General features: G+C 36.6%; 1 protein-coding gene across 6 annotated transcripts in view; it reads right to left on the bottom strand.

Moving 5' to 3' along the window:
- Nucleotides 1–23749, bottom strand: part of LOC150095638 (phosphoserine phosphatase-like) — a 142874-nt gene that overhangs the window by 74764 nt on the left and 44361 nt on the right. Inside the window, exon 1 of one of the 6 annotated variants that reach the window (XM_090410822.1) lies at nucleotides 19279–19344. The exons of 4 other annotated variants lie outside the window; for them this stretch is intronic. The gene's annotated coding sequence lies outside the window, so the exon portion shown is untranslated. Of the gene's footprint in view, nucleotides 1–15738; nucleotides 15882–19278; nucleotides 19345–23749 lie in introns of those variants that run through there. One more of the 6 variants, XM_090410821.1, reaches the window with a different exon arrangement.

The following is a 23749-nucleotide window of genomic DNA, read 5'->3' as shown; positions in this document are numbered from 1 at the left end:
TATATATCCGGTTACGGATGGATGGAATTTAATACGATTTGGGATTTAGGATAATTATAATTTTTTTTTTTTTTAATTATTTCTGAAACAGCTAATGAAGTTAAGTCCAATGTATCCCTAAATCTGGACGATTTGCCTGTGTGGTGAGATGAAAAATTTAATTTTCTGGGTGGAGGGAGACTACTATACGTGTTTTTCATATGGAGAGAGGGATTTTCTCTCCCAGAAACTTGGATTTTTTTTATCTCTCGCGAAACAAGCAAACCGGCCAGAACAGCACACACAAGTTGGTTCGCTTTTGGTTGCAAGTGGTTCATTTTTATTGGAAAACAATTCGAAAGTATATCAATTCCATACCACTTGGGTGAAATTTAATAAAATTTGACATTCATTTAAATCGGACCATTTGTAGTGACAAAACAAATTTGTGCTTAGAGTATATAAATTAAAACCAAATCGAAGTTCAATTAAAATGCATTATATATATTTTTTTAAATAATAATAATATAAAAATTAATACAATGGGACATTTATGACAGAAATTTTAGTTCTTTAATTAAAAAATTAAAGAACAAGCAACATAACCGATAAACTAAATGAGAATGAACACGAGAATTCTGTGTTCTGTCACACGAGAATAATAAGTGTGATGTCCCTTTTCATAAAGGTGTAATTTGTCATGATTCAGTAGAATTAAGAAACTTTTTATCCTCAGACACTGTAAGTACCTAGAAAATTTTGCATATAAATATAAGAAGTATTCGAGATAAATTAGAGCACATTGAATTACTAGTAGACAATTTAAATTAACGGCTAGATGTTCTGATATTAACAGAAATCTGGGTTAAAGACGAAAAAATTGATTTGTACCAATTAAGCGAATTTAAAAATTATTATCAATGTAGAAATTATAACAAATCTGGAGGAGTAATTATCTTTATCCGTAATTCCATATCTGTTAATAACATTAACAACATAAAAATGAAAATAGCTGAAAATGTCAATTTATATTTAGAACATAATATGTATATAATGGCTGTATGTAGGTCGCATTGTTACACAGAGTCCAACTTTATACAAGAACTCGAGTGTAGTCTAGATGAGATCAGAAGTGACAATGTGCTCATAATTGTGGATTTGAATATTGACTTGCTGAGGAATAGCGGATCCTCTCAAGCCTATCCAGATCTACTTGCCATGCATGGACTCGAACAATATATTAATGTCCCCAAATTCAATGGTGGTAGAACGTGTCTATATCATGTATTCCGAAGAACATTAAGTAGAAACAAAATCCAAGCAGTAGTTCTGCGCCAACCTCTCGCGGATCACTTTCCAATCGGTATTAAAGTGCATTTGCAAGTACAGCACAAAGATAGTCCAACCGAAAACATTCCCTACACAACAATTGACAGCAGAGTATTGAAACGTAACTTAAGCACTGTCTCCTGGGAAGATATAACGACGGAAACAAATATCGATGCCTCGTATCATAAATTTATTGCGATATTAAACAATAAAATACAAGACTCGATTAAAGTTAAAATAAAAGACAAAATGAAGGAAACAAAGCCCTGGATTACACAGGAAATCAGACACGACATAAAAATTAGAGATAAAATGCATAAAAACTTTAAAAAATACCCGCACAATCAATATTATGAACACAGTTTCAAGCACTATAGGAATCTGATACATCATAAATTAAAAGAAAGTGAAAACGAGTACTACAGAAATGAATTCCTAAAATGCCAAGGAAGCCCCAGAAAACAATGGAAGTTTGTGAATAAATTAATCGGTAAAGATACACACAAACAAAACCTCCCCATACTTGAAAGATATCGATAGGAATAGAGAAAATGGAGACAGAGGATTAGCTGAAGAATTCAATAACCATTTTGCCACCGTCAGTGAAAGCGTTCTGAAAAATGTTAAACCCATCCCTCAGAATTGCACTCAAGAGACTTGATAACTCCATCTATCTTTTCCCCACTTGTGAAAACGAAATCAAAAATGTTATAGCTAGCCTAAAAACAACCAAAACTTCAGGATACGATGATATTAACACAAATATTGTGAAAAAATGTCAAATGTATATCATAGAACCCCTAATGTACATTTTTAACTTATCACTGATGACGGGCACGTTTCCATCAGACTTTAAGAAAGCCGTCGTTGTATCTATTTACAAAAAGGGAAACAAAAATAACTTGAAAAATTACAGACCGATCTCCCTTCTACCGGTCTTTTCGAAAATATTAGAGAAATTGGTAAAAATTAGACTCGTGAAATTTTTGGACAAAAACAACTTCTTTTCAAAGAATCAATTTGGGTTCAGGCAAAAGTTTAGCGCAGAACATGCTTGATTGAACTTCACAAACACAGTTTATACCTCCCTCGACGAACATAAACTAACATTAGCAGTATTTCTAGATATACACAAAGCTTTCGACTCTGTATCACATGAAATTTTAATAAAAAAAATTAGAAGTCACAGGCATACGAGGTACTGCCCTAAAGTGGTTCAAAAATGACTGAAATGCCAGATCACAAATTGTAAAAATAAACAACAGCTATAGCAGCTCCAAAACAGTAGACTGCGGTGTACCACAAGGATCTGTCTTGGGACCAATTTTATTTAATATTTATATCAATGACTTTTGCAATCTTAAACTAAACAGTAAAATAAATACTTTTGCAGATGATACAGTACTCATTTTCTCTACAGACACAGCCGAACAAATGAAAACCATCGCGAATGCTGATCTTTTGAAAGTAACAAATTGGTTCCAGTCAAACAAACTCAGTCTGAATGTCTCAAAAACTAAATATGTAAATTTTAACTTGCGAAATACAACAGGCAAAATGAACTTCACTGCACAATTAATTTTGCATGATTGGAATTGCAGGACAAATTCAAATTGCAACTACGAGAAAATAGAAAAAGTCAGTGTAATAACTTACTTGGGATTAAAAATCGATAGTAATTTAAGCTGGAAACCGCATATCACCGATGTCGTAAATAAAGTAAGGATTATGTTAAACAGACTTTACTCCCTAAACAGATTCTTAAATTTAAATATGCAATAAATATATTTAATTTTCCATGTATTCAAAGCACACTACAATATGGTATATTAAGTTGGGGAGGAATCTATCGCACTACTCTGAAACCTTTAGTCTCGACTCAGAATAAAGTAATTAAAATCTTAACCTAGAAACAAATATAAGGATACTGCAATGTGTAATAAATACACTATACTAAACATAATATCTCTTAGATATTTATACGTCTATAGGGTACTATTATTCATAAAAAACGACAACGAATACGTAAATATCAAACAAAATACTTTCCTTAGTAGACATAAGGGCCTAAAATATTTAGTTCCAAAAGCAAATAAAGAAGTAATACACAAACATTATACTTATTTAACACCAAAAGTATTCAACACACTACCTTTAACAATAAGAAATGAAACTAATTCAAACAAATACAAAACTCTAATCTGAATCAAAGAGTATTTATTTTCCTACGGAAATGAGGAAGTTCTGTTCAAAATAATTGCATAAATTATGGTTTTTAGCATATTTGTATTCAAAGATCCAGTCTTATAAAACGTAAAATTTAAATGCTATTTAACTGCTTTGTGTTATTTTGTTCCTAATTAATTGTTATGCAATTTTATTATGTAATTATATTATAATAATATGTATATTATATGAATGTACATATGTGTATATAATGAAAATGCATTACAAAATTTTTGTAACTTTATGCATATCGTAACCTGGATGAGCTGTTGCTCTTAGGTTACACATATGATTATTCAACATACTGTACTATTATAGGAAGCTTACAAATAAACATGATTTTTTGATCAAAAAAAATCAGGATAAAGAAAATTATCTACAGTAAAGTCAGAAACGGATGCAAGTTCGATTACTGCGATAATTCATTATGTAACTAGACAAATGAATTACGAAACACGCATTTGTATGATTATCAAACTATCTCCTTACTCGTTGTTTTATTCATTTTTGCAGATATTCTATCCATATATCTCTGACAACAGTGGTGATTCATGCCACGTGAGAAACATATCAATTAAGTGCCACGTTGCGGCACATTTGACCAGTTGGGGTGTTATTTTTCCCTCAACATTATATGCACAAATAGAACACAGACAAACTGAAAGTAAGTAGACATTTAAAGAAAAATTAATACAATGGAACATTTATGACAGAAATTTCAGTTCTTTAATTAAAAAATTAAAGAACAAGCAACATAACCGATAAACTAAATGAGAATGAACACGAGAATTCTGTGTTCTCGTCACACGAGAATGAATAGGGCAGTAACGTCCAAACTGATTTTATAAAGTCCTAATGACGTTTTTGTGTGTTTAAGTAGGGAAATTAAGCGTGTAGAACAATTTCCCATAAGGGATTTGTCTTCTTTCTGGGATCTGCAAGACAGACTTTATCCTTCTGCGTCTGTGGTTTATCATACTGCTGCTAAACCAGCAGATCTGCGAGTGTTAGTCATGAAGAACGTCAAGACAATATTGAGTTCCATGATTCGAACAATCGGGGTTTGCTGAGCACGTCAAGCTTCGCCAAACATAGGTTTCTTTGAGAGGAAAAAAAGGCTGAAATCTTAAATAAAAACCATGTTCTTTCTGGAGCAGTTGTACAAAGAAAGCGTCGCTATGGCTTTATTATTATTACTTAACACCTCCAGGGAGTCCAAAGACTCATCGAGGGAGGATACCTACTCTACAACTCTGTCTCCACTAATCTACCAAATGCAATCATCATCATTTACACCAGGGCTATCCCAAACACGGCCCACAGTGCGATTTTGTGCAGCCCGCCTGTGGGTTTTGATTTTCATGAGTGAAAAAATAAAATAACAATATGAACTAAATGTGTGTAAGGCCTGTGTCGCTCAGTGGAAGTGACGCTTGCATCCTCTGCGCTAGGTCGCTCGAAGTTAGAACTTAGGTTCAAGTCTAGTTGTTGACTGGAGGGACTTTTTCTAGTCCTATATCTTCGACCGATTCCCGAGTTAGTCGGTAAATGGCACGGGCAAGCGGGTTTTTCTCCCGGAAACTCGGTTTTTCCTTCTGTAAACTCAAAAAAATCGACACCATAGAACCCACATTATTTCAGACAATAACATATCCTGTTAGGTACCAAGAGATGGCAGCAATTGTTTGCCCGTCTCTTTACCGGCGCCGTATTCTATTAGTGATAGCCTTGGGCCAGCTATCTCTGATTGGCTACCGGTGGAGATTGAACTGTCCACTCAGTCTCCAAAAGCTAGATAGGGTTAAAAGGCCTCGCCTATTCCCTATAAGGGAATAAAAGGCATTAGCTAATTTATTTTAGCTAACTAAATGTGTATAGAGATTTTAATTCTCTCACTAATCCATAATCTCGATGCTGGTCATTTTATTTGGTATTTTTACATCACTATATACCCACATGTTTTTCAAATATTAGATGTGTCAAAAGAAGCGTGCTTACACTGTTTTGTTCTAACGCGCATCTCTGGGAGCTCACGGGGAACGTGAGCGCGCGATTAGTGGGCAGTGTTGCTCCTTTGTTTGCTTTCGAGGTTGTGTTGCTTCTGTCACTAAATTACTAGATGTGCATTGAATGCGGTCCTCGGATAAATCTTTTTTTTTTTAATGCGGCCCTCGGATTACCTAAGGTTGGACAGCCCTAATCTACACCAGTGATCTACCGCCGACCACCACTGGTATTTTCACAAAACATCCATGCCCGCAGCGGGATTCGAACCCGCAATTATAAGACGGTTTCGACAGTCCTATTATATTCTCAGGTGACTAACACATTGTTATTGTTGATTCTGCTGTCATGTTGATTGTCTTGTTTAATTTTTGAAATCATACTGAAGATATTCTTGATTTTTGGGTGAAAAGTTCATGGACGTGAGTGTCCAACTTGCATGTTTCGGCTGCATTTATTTTTCTTTACACAGCCAGAACTGCGCCAATAAACGATGGTGATTTTTAGTCCACGCAATGTTCGGAGAACCATGCGTACTTACGGTCAATAAATCTCGGCGAGGGAGAACTTGAAAGATGTTCTAGAAATTTTTGGTTTTTCATACTGATAAGAGGAGAACCCACCACTATTTGGTGGGATTTTTGTAAATGGTACTACCTCTTCCTCTTCGCCAATAACCAAGAAAATAGGTCCTATTTGTTGACTGCAGTATTCATCTCTCTTCCCTTTGTTCATAGTTATTCTGTAGCAGGGATCTGCTAAGTCTGCATACTTGCTGATGATCCCAACGTTCTGGATATGATAACGATGGAATATGCTATAAAAGGATCTGCTTGCATGAGTAGGTTTACTATTCAAACTGATATGTCGCTATTCTGTTTCGGTTACCAGGAAAACTAGAAATAAGAATCTCTTTCGCATTCGAGTTTTAGAGTCAATTGCATTTTGTCATATTGTCGGAAAATGCCATTCCTTGCCATCCCCTAGAGCGTAGGGGATGTGCAGATTTCTCTACATCAGGTCAAAATTTGAGAAAAACGAAAATGCGGAAGATGTAAAAAATAAACCAAGAATAAGAAAAAGAATTGTAGTCAACCCATAGTAATATTATACTACAGATTTAGAGCTTTTCGTAATTCTGTCTATGATGCGATGGATCTTTATCAGGGCATTTCAATCAGAGGTGTGCTAGCTGGTCGCATACGGAGTGGAGGGCTTTTTCGTTCCTCAAAAGGCAATCCGGCCTCCAAAACATACACATATTGGGATACTAATGGACAAGGAAGACAACAGGAAACCAACTTGTTCTATAGAAATTCCCGAGTAAAAGTAGCATTGCTACTCCACCTAATTAGTTGGATGTCAGAAAGTCCAGCACGTTTGAGAGATGGAATGGATAACAAAAATCGATAGGAGAAAGGAAGAAACAGATATGAAGAGACCAAGAAAAAAAATTCTGAGACTTCCATGTTCGTAAATCTTAAAAATCTAAATACATTTCGACAGACTTAAGTACTTATATGGGTTAAAATTTAAAACTACAATACCGTCGGGAAAGAGCGATATAAATAATAAAATTAATTGTAAAAGTTGCCCTCTTTTAAGATATGCGCACAATCTCATCGCAGTGCTTCAATCCAAAGAGGAAATGAACTTCATCTTCAAGGACTCTCCCGCTGTGAGTGGATTTCGTAATCCAAGTACTTGCAGCAAGGTCAAGGCAAACAACGAAAGGCCACCTGAAGGCAGTTGGCATACGATTAACTTTAAGGAAATCACAGTCGTTCTATTTTTTTTTTTTTTTTTTTTTTTTTTTTTTTTTTTTTAAGGACAGGTGTTTGTGAATCATGTGAATTGGATGACGCATCTAAATCCACCTCTCGACTATCGTCAGCACCTGGATAAGCACGTACTAAATGGAACTGTAAACAATGGTTTTAGAACACTAATGGTTTTATCCTAATTATATAACGTTACCTCTATACACGAATAAGGGCCAACTTCAAAATTGAGAGGAGGGGGTAAAAATAACAATATTCGGCGCACGGCAAAAAGTGTAATAAAATAATAATACCATCAGCGCACTACTGATCAGTATGCGACATTCTATTTTCGAATGAAAATAAAATAATTCTAACCATCCGACTCTTACCAATCACTCTAGATCGGACTAAACCCATCCTTCCAATCTGAATGTCACCCATTGCGAAAAATACGACTTAATTCTGTCTGATAGAGAAAAGAACAAGTTCACCTTGTTCTTTCCTCTATCATGAAATGGAAAATTTCTCCCTATATCTATCCTGTCCAATAACATTTCTTCACCAACGTCTTATAAGAAAGAATAACTTGTTAATTCCTATTCGGAAATATCCTTCTCGACATAACATGTCCTTGCAATGGTCTCACTAAACTTCAACTATGTCCACTATTACACCTTAGATTTCTTGACGTCTGAAGCACAATTCCAATTATGTATATACGAGAGTGGTCTGAGAGGCCCTCGACCATAGATGGCAACACCATTTGCAAGATTTTTTTTTTATAAGTTCGTACATCTGTCATAAGCATCCATGTGAAATTGCAAGTCATTCTATCAAGTAGTTTGTTTTACTTGTTTTTTTACTTAGTTTGTTCTACAGCTGTCTGAAGCAAAAGTGTTCTCTATATCCCTTGAAATAGATAAAATTGAGTATAGTGAGGCTATACGATTCTTTGTAAAAGAAGGTTTAATACCTAAAGAAATTAATTCAAAGTTCACAAAAGTTTATGGGCACTCTTCTCTTTCGTTTAACAATTAAGAAATGGGCTGCCGAGTTTAAACGTGGCCGTACCAGCTTTGAAGACGATCCACGTGAAGGACGTTCAAAAAGTGTAACAACACCAGAAATCGTTGATCAAGTGAACGATATGGTATTGGATACCGGCGAGTCAAAGTGCGTAAAATTGCTGACACTATACGCATTTCAAAAGTACGTGTAGCATATATTTTGCATGAAGAATTGCAAATGGAAAAGCTTTGCGCAAGATGAGTGCCACGCTGGATCACAGCAGATCAAAAACGCACTCGCATGAAAATCTCTAAACAGTGCTTGGAGTTTTAACAAGAATAAAATTGATTTTGTGCGTCAATTTATTACTATGGATGAGACTTTGATTCACCAGTACACCAGAATCCAAACAGCACTCAAAACAGTGGACAGAAGCCGGTTGTTCAGTGCCAAAGAAAACAAAGTCGATTCCATCGGCAAGAAAGGTCATAGCATCGGTGTTTTGGGATGCTAAAGGCATTTTGTTTATTAATTATCTTGAAAAGGGTAAAACAATAACCGGGGAATATTATTCCGATCTTTTAACCAGACTAGACGAAAAAATCCGTGAGAAACGACACCCGGTTTGCATAAGAAAAAAACCATCTTTCATCAGGACAATTCACCTGCCCACAAAGGTGTTTTGGCAATGGGAAAATTAAGGGATCTGCACTATGAATTGTTGAAACATCCACCCTATTCACCAGATTTGTCTCCCTCTGACTTCTATCTCTTCCCAAAACTAAAACTCTTCCTCGCTGGTCAGCGTTTTTCTTCAAATCAGGTGATTGCAGCTGTAGAGGGGTATTTTGCAGATCTTAATGAGAAACACTACAGGGACGGGATAATGGCGTTGGAGCATCGCTGGAATAAATGTATTAGTCTTAAGAAAGATTATGTTCAAAAAAAAAAAAAATCAGCTAACGCCTTTTTATTCCTGTATATATAGGGAATAGGCGAGGCCATTTTTAGCCCTATCTAACTTTTGGAGACTGAGTGAGCAGTTCAATCTCCACTGGTACCCCATCAGAGATAGCTGGCCCAAGGCTATCACTAATTAAGCGTCACGCAGTGAAGAGTGACGGCTCAACAAGTGTCGCCATCTCGTGGTCCCTAACCCTAACATTCGTATTTAATGTCTGAAATAATGTGGGTTCTACGCAGGGGTGCGCCAGTAGTGTCCGGCGCCTGTGTGCAAAACTTTAGTTGGCGCCCCTATCCACCCCCCTCCACTTTAAAAAAAACGTTTTAAGTATTTCCTCCTCTTTGGCGCCTGTGTGCGTCGCACACATTGAACATATGGCCGGCACGTCCCTGGTTCTACGCTCGATTTTCTTGAGTTTCCGGGAGAACAAACGCGGTTGCCCGTGCCAGAGATCGACTAATTCGAGAACCGGTCGAAAAAAGGCTTAGAAAAAAAACGCCACATCCACTGAGCTACACAGGCTCTTGAGAGAGATTATGTTGAAAAATAAATAATTTTGAAATTATAAATTCGTTTTTTCATTGTTAGGTCGAGAACTTTTTCAGACCACCCCCGGACCGAAGAGATTGCAGATCTCTTCAGCCCAAAATCTTCCACTGGCTAACATTAAACTGATACGTATTCCTCTTCTCAAGCTGCTAATCTATTCAAGTCGTCCTGATGCGATACTGTCAATCATTTTTTATCGCTCTTACTAACTTCGCATCATCAGCAAAAGCTACATGGATCTTCAAATAATCAGAAATAGTGTTAATATACAAATCGAAATCAAAGACAGAACCCGCGATTCTATGATACTCCATTTGTCATCTTTATTACCTTCAACTTTGGTTGCCTCTATATACGACATAGTGATATGTCAGAGCTACCATGTCATCTATAATACTAGCTTGTTATCCAGTCCTAAATACATTCAGTATCACTATCGAGCTTTATCTTACCCTAACAAACCTAGTTATCACTAATATAAAGTGTAAGCAAAGCACAAGTAAGCTGTGTTGTCCGCTCCCTCTCCCCCCACACAGTTTCATATTATTAGTACTCATCCCAATTATGATTTTAACCAACTCCTCCAAGGCGTTAAGAAGCACTTTAGGAATATTATCTAGCGTGTAATTTGTTGCGTCCGCGCTGTCCAAGGTTGGTACAAAGAATTAAGACAAAGTAGACAACCATGTCGAAACTAATTAATCTCCAAGATTCATTTTTACATACTGTCCAAGATAATTACCCTGGAGTGAATCTACAAATTCCTGTTTTCTATCTTTTCATTTCATATGATGTTTCCTAGCTACTTAAATATTTCCAGAGCTAAAATTTCCCGTAATAATTAATGAAAGAGAGCCAAAAGGCCTTCGGCGATGTAAAAATTATTTAAATTAAGGGGATATTTAATCCCCCATTGTTTCAAAGCCCGTAATAATTACTCGCTTGTGGCTACTGATTTAATTTGTCCGTCCGTAAGTTCACTGGACATCATCAGATGCCGTGTGGTCACTTTCTCTCGGACTGAACAAAATGCATCCCAGGAAAATTTACACATAAGAGGACAGTTGTAAGAGATAAAAATCTATGTTCACATTTTTATATCTCAAAAAAAAAAAAAAAAAATCTTTAATTTTATCGAGAGTTTGTATGTGTTGTATGTGTCTAATTAAAGAATGGTCAAGCTTCTGGCTTGGCAGATTATATAAAAAAATTGAATCCTAGATAATGTTACTTGACTCAAATAAATGAGTTTTTTTAGTAAGTTAATTTCTAAAACGACATTAATCACACACACCTCTTTTTTTTTTTTCATGTTTGCAATATCTTTTCATGTGCAGAACTATTTTTTCTCCAGTAAATCTCTACATAGAAGGTTCTTCGAGTACTGAACTACAAATAACGGTATCTGCGATTTAGCTCTTCTTCGAAACTGTTAGAATCGTAGATGACTAACCACTAAGAAATCATGGACAGGTTAAAAAAAATCACTTTTGTTAGCAGAAGCAGAACAAGAGTTCAGGAAGTCCTTAACGAAATCATTCTCATCTACAGCTACCGAAATTTCACATCCTAGATCGGCGATTAATTTTTTTTTTTCTTTCCTTCATGCAAATCTCAAAATTATCTTCCAAATTTCGATGTCTGTACAGCGTATTAAACAAATTTGGATAAATATGATGCAGAGTCTACAACATAACCACCGGCAGTATTAATATTCTTTTACACACGATATTCAAAATCCTCAGACTGAGTTGTTAGCAAAAATCGCTACCTTCCTCTCAACGCTATTTTCGGTTCTCTCTCTGCCAATGCTCACATTTTACGTACTGTACTTCTCGAACTTACTCCCAATCCCAGCGGTTAAAGAATACATACTCTGAATATCTACGATACAATTCATCTTTTTCGAAATTACTTTCGAGACTCTTGCAATGATTTTCTGCCTAAGTAATCTCAAATTCACTACCATAGTTCCCATCGTTCATTTGTTAGAAGACGAATGGACTATGTGGTCTGTCTTATTTTATGTTGAAAAATATTTTCAAGAATCAATAAATATTTAATGAATTGTCACTAACTGCCATCTTTGGTGGCGCAGTTAGTAAAGCCTACTGCTTCGATGCGGTTGTTGGTGTTTGGAATTATAGCCGAAGGTCTGCTTGTTTTGAAGAGCCCGCATTTCAGGGGAACAACTTTCCACCTCCGTGTGAGGCTGGCTAACTCACTTTCAGATGAAAAAAAGCCTTCATAAGGATTGTATCGTAAATGAGATTCAAACCTAGGTCTGTCTAACCAGCAAACATTGTCGATACCGACTGAACTACGGACCTCCCTTCAGTCTCCTAACAAACAAACATGACAGATTATATTTTGAAGATCTGGACCATAACTATAAACCGTACTTAAAAACCGAAATTTTCGATGTCCGAGGTGGAACTTCAGCGTGGCCAGTTGCAATATCGTTATACAAAGCTGTCGTGGGATTGCTCACAACCGCTTTAATAATACGCCGAATGTTTACAACGGAAATCAATAAAATAGTCATGGATAAACCATTGGCCAGTAATGGCGCCAGTGTTGGTGATATCAAATTATCAACGGCGCTGTTATTGCGAATTGAAGGAAAACAAAAATATTGTTACCACTGCTACGAGTCACGCCATCGTTAGCGATAAGTTGCTAAAATGCAAAAACAACCACTTTCTTGTGAAAGTGATTGTTCAAATGGAAAAACAGGATCAACGGACGAGCACAACAAGAATGTTAGCATAATTCTCTACATAAATAAACCCATTAATCGTTTTAATTCTCCAAATGGCGTTGGTGGCACTCTTATAGCCTTAAATTTTGGAAATCATCAGGCAACCAGACTATCCCATACCATTTCCGAGTGTATTTCTGCATGGCAAATGAGATGATGACATACTGTACACAACGCTATTTGTATGGTGAAAATTAGGTGACAACATGAATACTAAAACAACTGAGACCAATATACTATTTAACAAGTAACGATACAGTGGAAAAAACGTGTTTAAATAAACTGTGCGCGCGCAAAATTCAATTTCTAAATATGGTGACAAGTTTAGGGATTGGTGATAAAGAAAAATAGCTCACTTGTGTGACAATCATGTGTAAGCTGTCTGTCATACTTTCTCCTCGAGGCCTTCAAAAATCATCCACAGCTATCATCGCTAACGGTTAATTGGAGACTGGCTGACCAATCAATTTCAAAAGTCAATTTAGGGTTAAAGGAGCTCTGCTACTTTCTTTTAGAAAATAAAAAAAGTCTAAGTGGATTTTAATATAGTATAGTCACGTGTGTGCATAATTCCGCATAGATGCCATATTCAAAAGCCTCTGCTATTGCACCTCACCCAATGATTTGAAGAGTCATCTACTGGAAAAGGATGAAGAGGTTTGCCATTTTTTTTTACTGAAAACAATACATCATTTCGACAATAACACAAAGTTCATGACTACTCTCCGATCAGCAGCTTTCTTCCAGATGGGTATATTATTCTCAAGTGTGTCATTATATCAAATCTTATAGTTGGATCTTCTAAAGAACTAACATCAGTATACATATATCATGATCTTCCTCGGTTGCCATCCCCCACACTCCAATTATTTTTACTTCAAACGCTTCGTTTGATAATCTTATTTTCCATTCTGCTTACGTAACCATGCCATCTTAGCTCTACTAATGTGAAATAGTCAACAGCGCTAGCCTTAAACCGATTGGTCCCAACCAAACGATCCTCATTGATCCACGCATTTGCTACAACCGAGAATAACGGTAAGCATCTAATAATTATAAAGATAAAGGTGAGTAAGCTGGTCTCATGCGAAGGTAGAGAGTTTTTCATTCGAAAAAACTCGGGTTATTCGTCCCTCAGAACAGACAAACCGCCCCTATGAACACACACACACACGGATTACAGCCATGAATACTTATAACAATGTAGAAGAGTGTCCTCACCACATTATCCTTACCACTCTCGTCAACCATAAGTCGCATCATAGTTGTCAACCTCCTGGACGGAGACGACATATGATGAATATACAACTATGTCAGTAATAACAAGCCAAGCAAAAAGTAATCTAATATCCAATTATTAACTTTTGTTTGAGAGACAGCAACATGTTTTAGATAGTGTATTTTGGTTAATGGAGATATTTTAGCATTTTCTTAACAGATTTGATTCTTGAAATTTATTTTTAATTTCGGTCAGTTCAATTTTTGATGTATTTCAAAAAAGGGCAATTAGTAAACTCGCGAGAAGTGGCCAACCAGAGAACGATAGAATATTTCGTGCTAGGCGAACAGATACAAACTGAATTGTTGACAGAAGATATCTGAACATCAATCAGCAGCTTATAAAACACAGCGGATCGCTTAATGTCCTTTGCGCTTCCTGTTGTTCGCTACATGTCAAAAATGAATGATAAAGTGACAAAAAAAAAATCAACTATTTGATAACTTGGTAAGGTTTTGTTCCCGAGAAAACCACATCCAAAGCTAAAGTGTTTATTTTAACCTCAAAACAAATTCGATTTGGAAAAGCTGTATTTCCAACATTACATAACAGTAGGTTAATTTAAATGAATTGCTAATATAATGAATATAAATGATTATAATTTGAACACCAAACAGCCAGTAAATACATGCGGCGACTTTCTTTATTCGGAACTCCGTTGCTCAAGTCGCAATTCCAATCATGCCAAGCTATAATTAGTCATAAATCATTTGCATGACTCCAGCACAAGCAGATGCACTCGCTAACGGAAGGGATAGGAGGCTGCCGAATTTCGTTCAGGTTACAGAACAATCACAGTCAGAGATTTGTGGCATAAGATTACGTAATGATCTCCACAATCTTAATTTCCTCTGTAAGCGCTGCTGCATCCGGGGTTCTACAAAACACGGGTTTTGCGTGGTGCAGAGTTCGTCATGACATTTTTAAAAGAATCAGATGGATACTGGGTGGCTACCAAGAGAATTTCTTTATTTGTATTTGCATCTGCCAATGCCTCGTGATAGCAGTTTATTTCATTTAAAAAAAAAAAAAAAAAAACGACGTGGACCGATTTTATATATATATATATATATATATATATATATATATATATATATATATATATATATATATATATATATATATATATATATATATATAGCACTTGAATACAGCTAATTTCTAAATAAAATATTTTGGGGTACCCTTTTACAGTATAATATCAGGTGAATATGGATTAGCCCATTCGGTAATCCTGTTCTAAAGACCAAACATGGTCTTACTTACAAGCCACTTCAAGCATCCAAATAAGCAGTGTAATGGTCTCACATTGGGTGATCAAATTATCTTTTCGTGAGGGTGGGGGGTACATCCAAGAAAGAGGTTATAAACCAATGGTACGTAAGCCGAGTTATATCACTCGGAAAACTTGACTCTAGAAACCAAAACTTGCCGCATTTTCAAGCCATTTGAGGCCTTTAACAAGGCGGCAGTAGCCTCTCAATGGGCGATGTACTTAATCTCCTGCCTAAAAATATCCATTAACATCCATACCTGTAGCGAGATTAGAACCCATAGAGGCTACCTATAACCACCAATGAACGGAAAGAAAATCAAGCAGTGCGAAATAAAATAATTACAATTTTAATGTTTTAATAGTAGTGCGCTCGTCGCTAGCAGAAGAGACGTTTAAAAGTGTCGAATTTCATTCCTACATCATAATACTACTGGAGATATGACAAATGTGGAATCTCTTAATAATCTACATCTTAAAACATTCCTGAAACAGTTATATTGAATTTAAACCTTCAACAAATGAAATATGCACAGTAGAATGAAATTTATAGCGTAATTTATGTTTTTAAGTCGCTTATTAGGATCTTTTAATTCAACTTACCCGATGAATTTGTCGTGTCAAAATAAATTCCTTAGGTACAGGCTTTCTGCGTAAACGTTTTTAACTCTGACATCGACTTTCCCGGCTACCACGTGTACTAAAATTGGATCAGTTACGACACAAATAGGCGTAACATGAATAAAAGATATAAACGAATCACGATAGGCCTTTAAATCACCTCATGGCTCCAGCTGTTGACGTGACGTCTTCTCCAGTTATTTGTAATTCGAAGCATTTCGAGTGTTGTAAATAAGGAAGCAAAGATGCTTTTATTATTTTTAAATATCTATCATAAACGAAAACATTTAAAATCTGATACCAGGCTCCACAAACTATAATACGAGATCATGCTGTGAAAAATGATTTCGGTGACGTATTTTAAACCGCCGTACCTTTCCGCTCATTTCTGTAGATACAGAAATGAGCCGAATATCTTTTTATAGGTAGTTCTGGGAAAAACGGACAGTCGTTCCATTTCTGCGGAGCACTGCAGCGGAGGTTAATAACGCCCCGATGTTATCATAAAAAAGCAAAGCAGGCAATCAACCTCAGCTCGCCTATCGTAAAGATCGTTCAAGGTCAATGATTACACGGAAGAAGCGGAGTATGGGGCAGTGATTCTCAACATCGTCACCGCATAGAACTCCTTTTCACTTCGTATGCCCCCCCCCTTTTTTTTTCCTTTTAGATTTTCCTGCCATTATTAAATGAAGCACATTTTATGTATGAAACTAAAAACAATAAAATTTATATTTTATTTTATTTTTAAGTTTCATAACTTAAAAGAATAATTCAAATATTTGGGACTAGATAATAAAATTAATCTGGTCCCAAATTATTCTCCATTGCGTAACTCAAAGATATAATTCGACCTTTATTTGAGGTCTCATCAGCTGTATCCTTTGTAACCAACGGTAAAACTTTATACAACGTTATATTATATCTTCATCTGTCGCTATCCTCCAATTAGCCTTAACCCAACCACTGTCGGACAAAGGTTAATTCGAGGCTAAGGCTAATAATTGCCCTTAGCCTTAATTAGCCGCTAATTGATAGATGAGGATAATACAGATCTGACTGATTCTATGTGAAATGGTTCTACGTCGGATATTTTAATTGTTTTATAATAATTTGCATACCGAATGTTTTTTAAATTATTTCTTTAGCTTCAAATTTTTCTTTCTCCCTTTATATTATTCTAATTACATTAGTAAAGAGAAAATTTATATCATGTGTTAAAATATTTAACAGGCTTTAATATTTATAACAAAATAAAATGGACCTGGTTAATATGTAATGAAAAAGCAGGCAGGGCCACCGATGATTGCATCATCGTTGCATTTTGTGAAGGAATACAACTTTTCGCTGTTGCCTTCGTATGAATGGCTACGCATGAATAAGTTCGTTATGTATATAATTTTCACTGTTCACAGGCAAGGGACCGGTGTAGAATCCTTGGAGTGATGGCTTTTGGCCTTCAAAAACAAACCAACACTAAGGTTTCTAAATACTACATCACCAGGCCATTGCCAAAATAATGTCCGGAGTTGATTATTATCTCAATTTGAAGAAGACCTTCAAAAAGACTTTCAAGGCAGCATTTCCTACAAGATGAAGCTCCTCCCCATTACTACCATGAAACGACTTTTCAATGAGAAGTTGCCTGATTGGAGGACTGGTTACGATATGCTTATGCAGTGGCCTCACGTTCTCCGAATTTTACCGCAGTCATTTCTTTTTTTGTGAGTTACGTTAAAGATTCCATTTATGTCCTGTCCAATGGCATCTCAGAGTTGAATCGAAAGAAATAAATGGGCCAAGATACTGATTCACAAGACGTGCAAACAATGAATATCACGCAATGTGTAGAAAGAAATCGACCCCACTGAGCCCAACAGCGCTTGCACTGAATATTTGTCAATAAAATTGAGGAGTTGTTCTTCTCAAAGACTCGCATTTAAGTAATGCTTCCAAGTATAAAGATAATTTTTAATGACATTATAATAGGCATATATATAGCTGCAAAATAGAAGCTTATAAAAACTGAAACAAAAGTGCATATAAAGCAGCAGGGTTGAAATTGAAGACATGACACGAATTTAACAGGGTTGGAGGGTGTTTGAATATTTTTAACAGAATTCGGTTGTCATTACTGAAATTTAAACACTCGCAGATCAATGTATGATACATTCCTGTAATACCTCCATCCATTGAAAAATTGACAATCTCCTTCAGAAGTTCAAATATAAGGAACTACAGCAATATATCGCATTCTTAAAAAACTTGGAACAAGTAAAATCTAATTTGTAAAATATTAGAAGCAGCAATATCGTCCTTTGTAAACTATTTAACAGTGATCAGCTCTTTTCTGTTAAATAATAAGATACAAAATACGTTTTCTCTTCTCGCATATAAATCTTTTCATTACCACTGAAAATGTTACCTGTGTAGGCTCGTGGTGACTTAATGAAAATTTCTCGCTTCAGTTGCGACTACATACAGGAATTTTTTATTTTTTATTATTTTTTTTTTTTTAGGCTTAAAAACAATATTTCTCTAGGTAGTCGATTTTTAGAACAACTAGGATTTTTTCCCCTGCAGCAAACATGTACAGTAATCTTAATTAACCCCGCTTTTTTTTTTCTTTCTTTAACTGTTATCACTTGAATATTTCAAGTGATAGCTAGAAATACGAGGTGGCAGCAGCAGTTCTCTGCAACCTCTCGCCCTTTTCACCTGTAGGTAAAAACACTAACGAAGGGTGGAGTCTACTGCCTACTGATTAACTATACGAAGGAAGCTGTAAAAGTTCTGCTTATTCGGAGAATGAAAAAGATGTCATCGGATTTAACCTACAGGGAGTCCAAAGCCTTATCGAAGGAGGGCATCTACTCGACAACTCTTCACCAACTACACCACCACTAGTATTTCCACGATCACAAACATTCATCCCCACGGCGGGATTCGAACCGGCAGCGGCTGGAGAGCGAATACGCTAACCGCTCAGCTAACCAGGCCGGCAATTTATAACACTCACATATAATTTTATAATTTTAACCCAATGTGAAATAATTTACTTTCATACTGGGAGGAAATAAATAAAAGAGGATTAAAAACCGCAGTGCTGAAGAAAGAACCACTTCCAGAGCAGTGTTCATGAAGAATATTCAATAGATATTAAAAGTCTTAACATTTGACGCTTTGAAACCACTGCTCCGAATCACTCAAAGGTTCTGCAGATGACCAACATTAATTAAACGGCTAATTCTTCTTACAAAATTTCTAATATATGATAACTCAAAATTGGTCATTCCTTCTCTCCATGCCCCCCCCCCATTCATGCATTGCACAACCAGGTCATATTTTTGTGAAAAAAAAATGTAATGGCATATTGACAGAACATGCGGGTGGTTGATCACTCGTTTTAAATCACTGTCAAAAAGTGGTCTGAAATTCCTCATAATTTGAATAAAAACGACTGCAGATCGACAAGTGATGATTTTAGGAAACTACCTGTGCCTAATATATACAAGTGCTTACCTAAAGAAGGATTTGAAACTTGACAACGCTGCCTCACTCCACAAACCCATTCCGAGTCAGTAGCTGGTACTCCATTTGGAAAGTTCATTATGAGCTAACGGACAACCGTTTACATAACCGTGGTAACGTAAATAACTTAACGGCAAAAACGGGCGGTTCCGTGCAGTCTGTGCGCATGCTACAAGAGAAAAAATACGCGCAAGTACTAATTGCGCCACGATATTTCCCTGTAGAAGTGATCGATGGAAAAATCGTGAGAATTACGGTGAATTGTGCATCAGGTTTTACATTCTTGAGTGGTACTGTGGAACATTTCATTTCCGGGTACAAAGTAGTTTGATTTACCTTATGTACGTGTTGGTAAGTTAGTGAAGAGTTCAAAGTTAACACTTTTACACCCTTCTTAGAATGTTGCAGGAGATATATGCTGCACTAAGCCAGAATTGCTTGTCGTAGATTTGCAAGTGTTCGATTCAAACGCTGGATTTCCCTTAATCCACAAAATTCAAGATTGTGTTTATTACAAGAGAAACATTAATGCAAAACAATTACATAATAATATTAATTAAATGTTTACTCTACGGGGATATCGCACAATAAAACTGTTTATAAGCTCTTCAAAATTTAAATTATAAGCTATGTCCGCCTCTATCGATATAATTGCTACACCAACCAATCTTTCTTGGGTCATTGCTGTTCGCAAATAATTTTTAATCAGTTTAAGCTTGGAAAAACTTCTTTCCGCACGTGCTACGCTAACAGGAATTGTTAGATAACGCCTACCGCAATATGGCTGAATGAGCGAACTTGCATTATCTTGCTGGAACAAACCTGTAACATCTGGAAGACAGTCACCATGTATGAGTACACCTATTACCCATAATGGAAAGGCACTGAGCATCCATTCTTCTCCCCAAGATTTTGCTTAAATCTCCAGTACCATGTAATTTTGTCGATATCTTTTGGATGGAAAAACTTGGATTCAAATCCCTCCTAAGGAAGAAACAACCGTCGCCTTTTCAAATGAAGGTGAGTTAGCCGGTCTCACACAGAAGTGGGTGGTTTTATGTCTGCAAAACAGACAAAGCGGCCAGAAGAACACACGCAATTAACAGAGAATGCCCTGACCTCATCACTGACTTAATATCTTTCTCCATAACTGCGAATAGCCACCTAACATCCACAGGATACAGCGGGGAAACGAGATTCATCAGAAAATGAAACTTTTCTGATGGTCCAGTGACGTGTAAGAGATGCAAACTGTAAGTGTAGTCGTCGCTGATTAAAGCTTGAGCTTGCGTAGCAAGAAAAACCTGTTCATTCCCTGGTTAAATGACACGATCAGCCATTCCATAAGGAGAGACAACCTGTATTCACGACGAGCATCTAAGAGGAGGGAGCGTCCACCACTGGCCTGATGATTCCTGTTCTGCCCCAAATCCTTCCACTCTTGAAACACCTAACTCAACATTCTGAGAACAGCCTGCAATACTGGAAGTTTCGTGGTGCCACCCTTCAACCGCACCTTGTTTTTGATGTGTTTGATCTAGTCTCTGGTATATGTCGATTAGCAACTACGAATGATCAGTACATCACACACTTCCAGTATCATGTACACTGGCTTTCTTGCTGATGCGAGTACCATCTGGCGGTTGGAATGACCGATCGTGAAATAAGAGGGATGGTCACGTTCTGAATGGACTGTATTTATCAACTGCATAAAATAAGGATCTATTTCATCCGTGTTACGCAAGGAATGCACATCAGAACAACTGAAAGACCTGAATATTGAAACTTTTAATACTTAATGTTTCTTTCACTTGTTTAAAACTGTTTTTACTTGGACTAAATGGACACACACTTACGTAATCCGGAAACCCTGCTCCAGAGATCAAACACAAAACATTTTTAAGCAGCTTCAAGCCTCCAAATAAGAGCAGTGGTCTCACAGCGGGATTCCAACTCGCAACCTGTTGGGTAGAGTGCATTTGGGGGGGGGGGGCTGCTTTGCGGAATGAAAAATCCTGATATCTCCTTCTAAGACCAGAAAAGTTGGAAATTCACGTCTTTCATTGAAAGACAAAAATGTTGAGTCAACCTGGTGACTGCAAAACGGAAGCACTTATGTATAATGGGAGTTGGGCATCGCTTTATGTACTGAAGTATCGTATTTACTTAATGCACCATCTCTTCTACTCCTCCATCTATGCAAATTCAATCGCATGGAGCGCAGAGACTATAACTTCATTCGTGATTTTTACTCCAACTTCCTTTAACTGATAGATGCGCAGTTTCTATTTCAATCTGATCGTATCCTCTGGAGTGAGAAGAAACCGACCAACCTAAGACGTGCTTATTTTCATTTCGAGTCTTTTTTATAGCAGTTATTCAGAAATGTAAACAGAATATTAAGCCAAACGTGGGAAAGGCCACACTGGATCTGAAGCAAGCATAAAGCCCTGAGATCATTGTTGCAGAACTAGAGAGTTTATGCATGGAGAGAACTGCAACATAATTGGACCGAATAACCTGTGGATGGAAATAAAGATGAAAGTCACGCACGTCACAATATTACTGGAGTTTATTTCCTGATAAAGGTGAATGACTTCTTTTCTTACATTTTTATAGCAAAAACTATCGCCAAGCCAAAATTCAAGTTGCGGAACTGTTAGATCTCGTAAAGGATCTATGTTCCAGATTTAAAAGCTTCATATTCAGAGGAAGAAAACACTAGTCAATATTAGTTTATGGAATGCGAGAAGGTGACTATTGAATTAGATTTAGGGAACTAAATTATTAAATCCATACTTAGTCTGGAATGTTTTCTTTCATTAATGAGAATTAAACACGAAGGCAGCAAGTAAGCGGTCCTCATTATTAGCAGTAAGTGGGTGGACTAAAGACAATGCGAAAGACTGTCACATCTAATAGATAAGATGGTTGTACATCGAGCAATGAAGACATTCAATATTTACGTTACCACAGTCAGAATCAAAGCCACAGCCTAAAGATAGGAGAGGGAGGACTGTTTAGAGTTATGGCAGAAGCAATGGTATGAGGAAAGTCAATGGCATGTGTTCATGTGTGTGGTTGCTTCCAGCAGGAAAAAATGATAGCAGTGGAGATGTTACTTAGCCAACCAAGTACAGTACATCGTCTTTATTTTAAGTTCAACTTTAAGTTGCACATTACAGACACTTCCATCAACTTAGCTTTGAGACGTGTGGTGGAAGTGATGTTTGCATCTATAGCGCTAGGCCGCTCGAAGAAAGACGCCGAGTTCGAATCCAGTCGTCAACTAGAGGGACTTTTTCTAACCCTTTCTTCAAGAAAGGGGTTAGAAAGTTCCTGAGTGAAGAGATCTCGGGTAAAGGACAGCGGGTTTTTTCTGCCGGAAACTCGAGTTTTTTTGTCCTGGAAACAAAAAATCGACTGTAAAATCCACACCATTTCAAGTATTAATATACTATGTTAGCGACTACGAGATGGCGGCTTCCTCTCTTCACCGGGTGCAATTTATAATTCGAGACGGTTTGGGGACGGCTATTTCCCATTGGCTATCGGTGGATTGAACTCCCTCCCCCAACAGTCTCCAAAAGTCAGATGGGGGATAAAACGCCTCGCCTACTCCCCATTGGGAATAAAAGGTGTCGTTAGCGTATTTATTTATGTTTTTACATCCTCAACAGCTCATGTAAATAGTTCACAACTAAAATGGGTTCGCAGAGGTGGTAAAGCATTACAATAAGAATTTTTCAGAAGCATATTTTCAGATGAAAATTACAAGAAAATCAAGAACTAAGGGATAATAAGTTTGACCAACTTATCATTTCTCGGGAATATCTATACAGTTCAAAAGTGACAAATGTCAACATGGACTCAATGTAACAAAAAACGTCTTCCATTTTTTTAATCGGAGGGTACGAGGAACAAAAAAGCAATAAAAGCTATCGATCTTTCTATCTAAACAACGTGTAAGGATAACACACTAGCAACAGATACTACTGCTTATCCCAATCACTCGAATGCTAATAACGGCTATTGCCCATGGACCCATCTGCACCACTGATTTGCTAATATAATTTTGTTTCCATCGATTTGAAATATGTCCAATTTAAGAGATAAAAAAGGCGATTCTAACTCTAAAACAGAGTAAATCACAACAGTTCACACAAAAATAAATCTTAGAACCGAGTAGGAATCCATATTTTTTTGAAGAAAGATTTAAGAGTGCATTGCAACGATGTTTCTGTACATAACTTGTTTGGATGTGGAATTACTTATTGTAGGACACTGAAAGGTAGTCCTGGAACAAATAATTAACTTAGCTAAAAGAAACATGAAAGATATTCTGCTGCAAAATCAAGTTTCTTCTTTCGTCCCGATTACTCACTCTGTTTATTCTTAAAAGAGGACTTGAAAATCTTAACTCTTGCAAAAAATAAAAAGAAGACAATGCCTAATCTGTGGA

This window comes from Typopeltis vanoorti, chromosome 20 (assembly GCF_054136105.1).
Source record: "Typopeltis vanoorti isolate ZY-2024b chromosome 20, IOZ_Tvanoo_1.0, whole genome shotgun sequence".
In the NCBI taxonomy this organism is placed as follows: Eukaryota; Metazoa; Arthropoda; class Arachnida; order Uropygi; family Thelyphonidae; genus Typopeltis; species Typopeltis vanoorti.
This window is presented reverse-complemented; position numbering and strand designations above follow the sequence as displayed.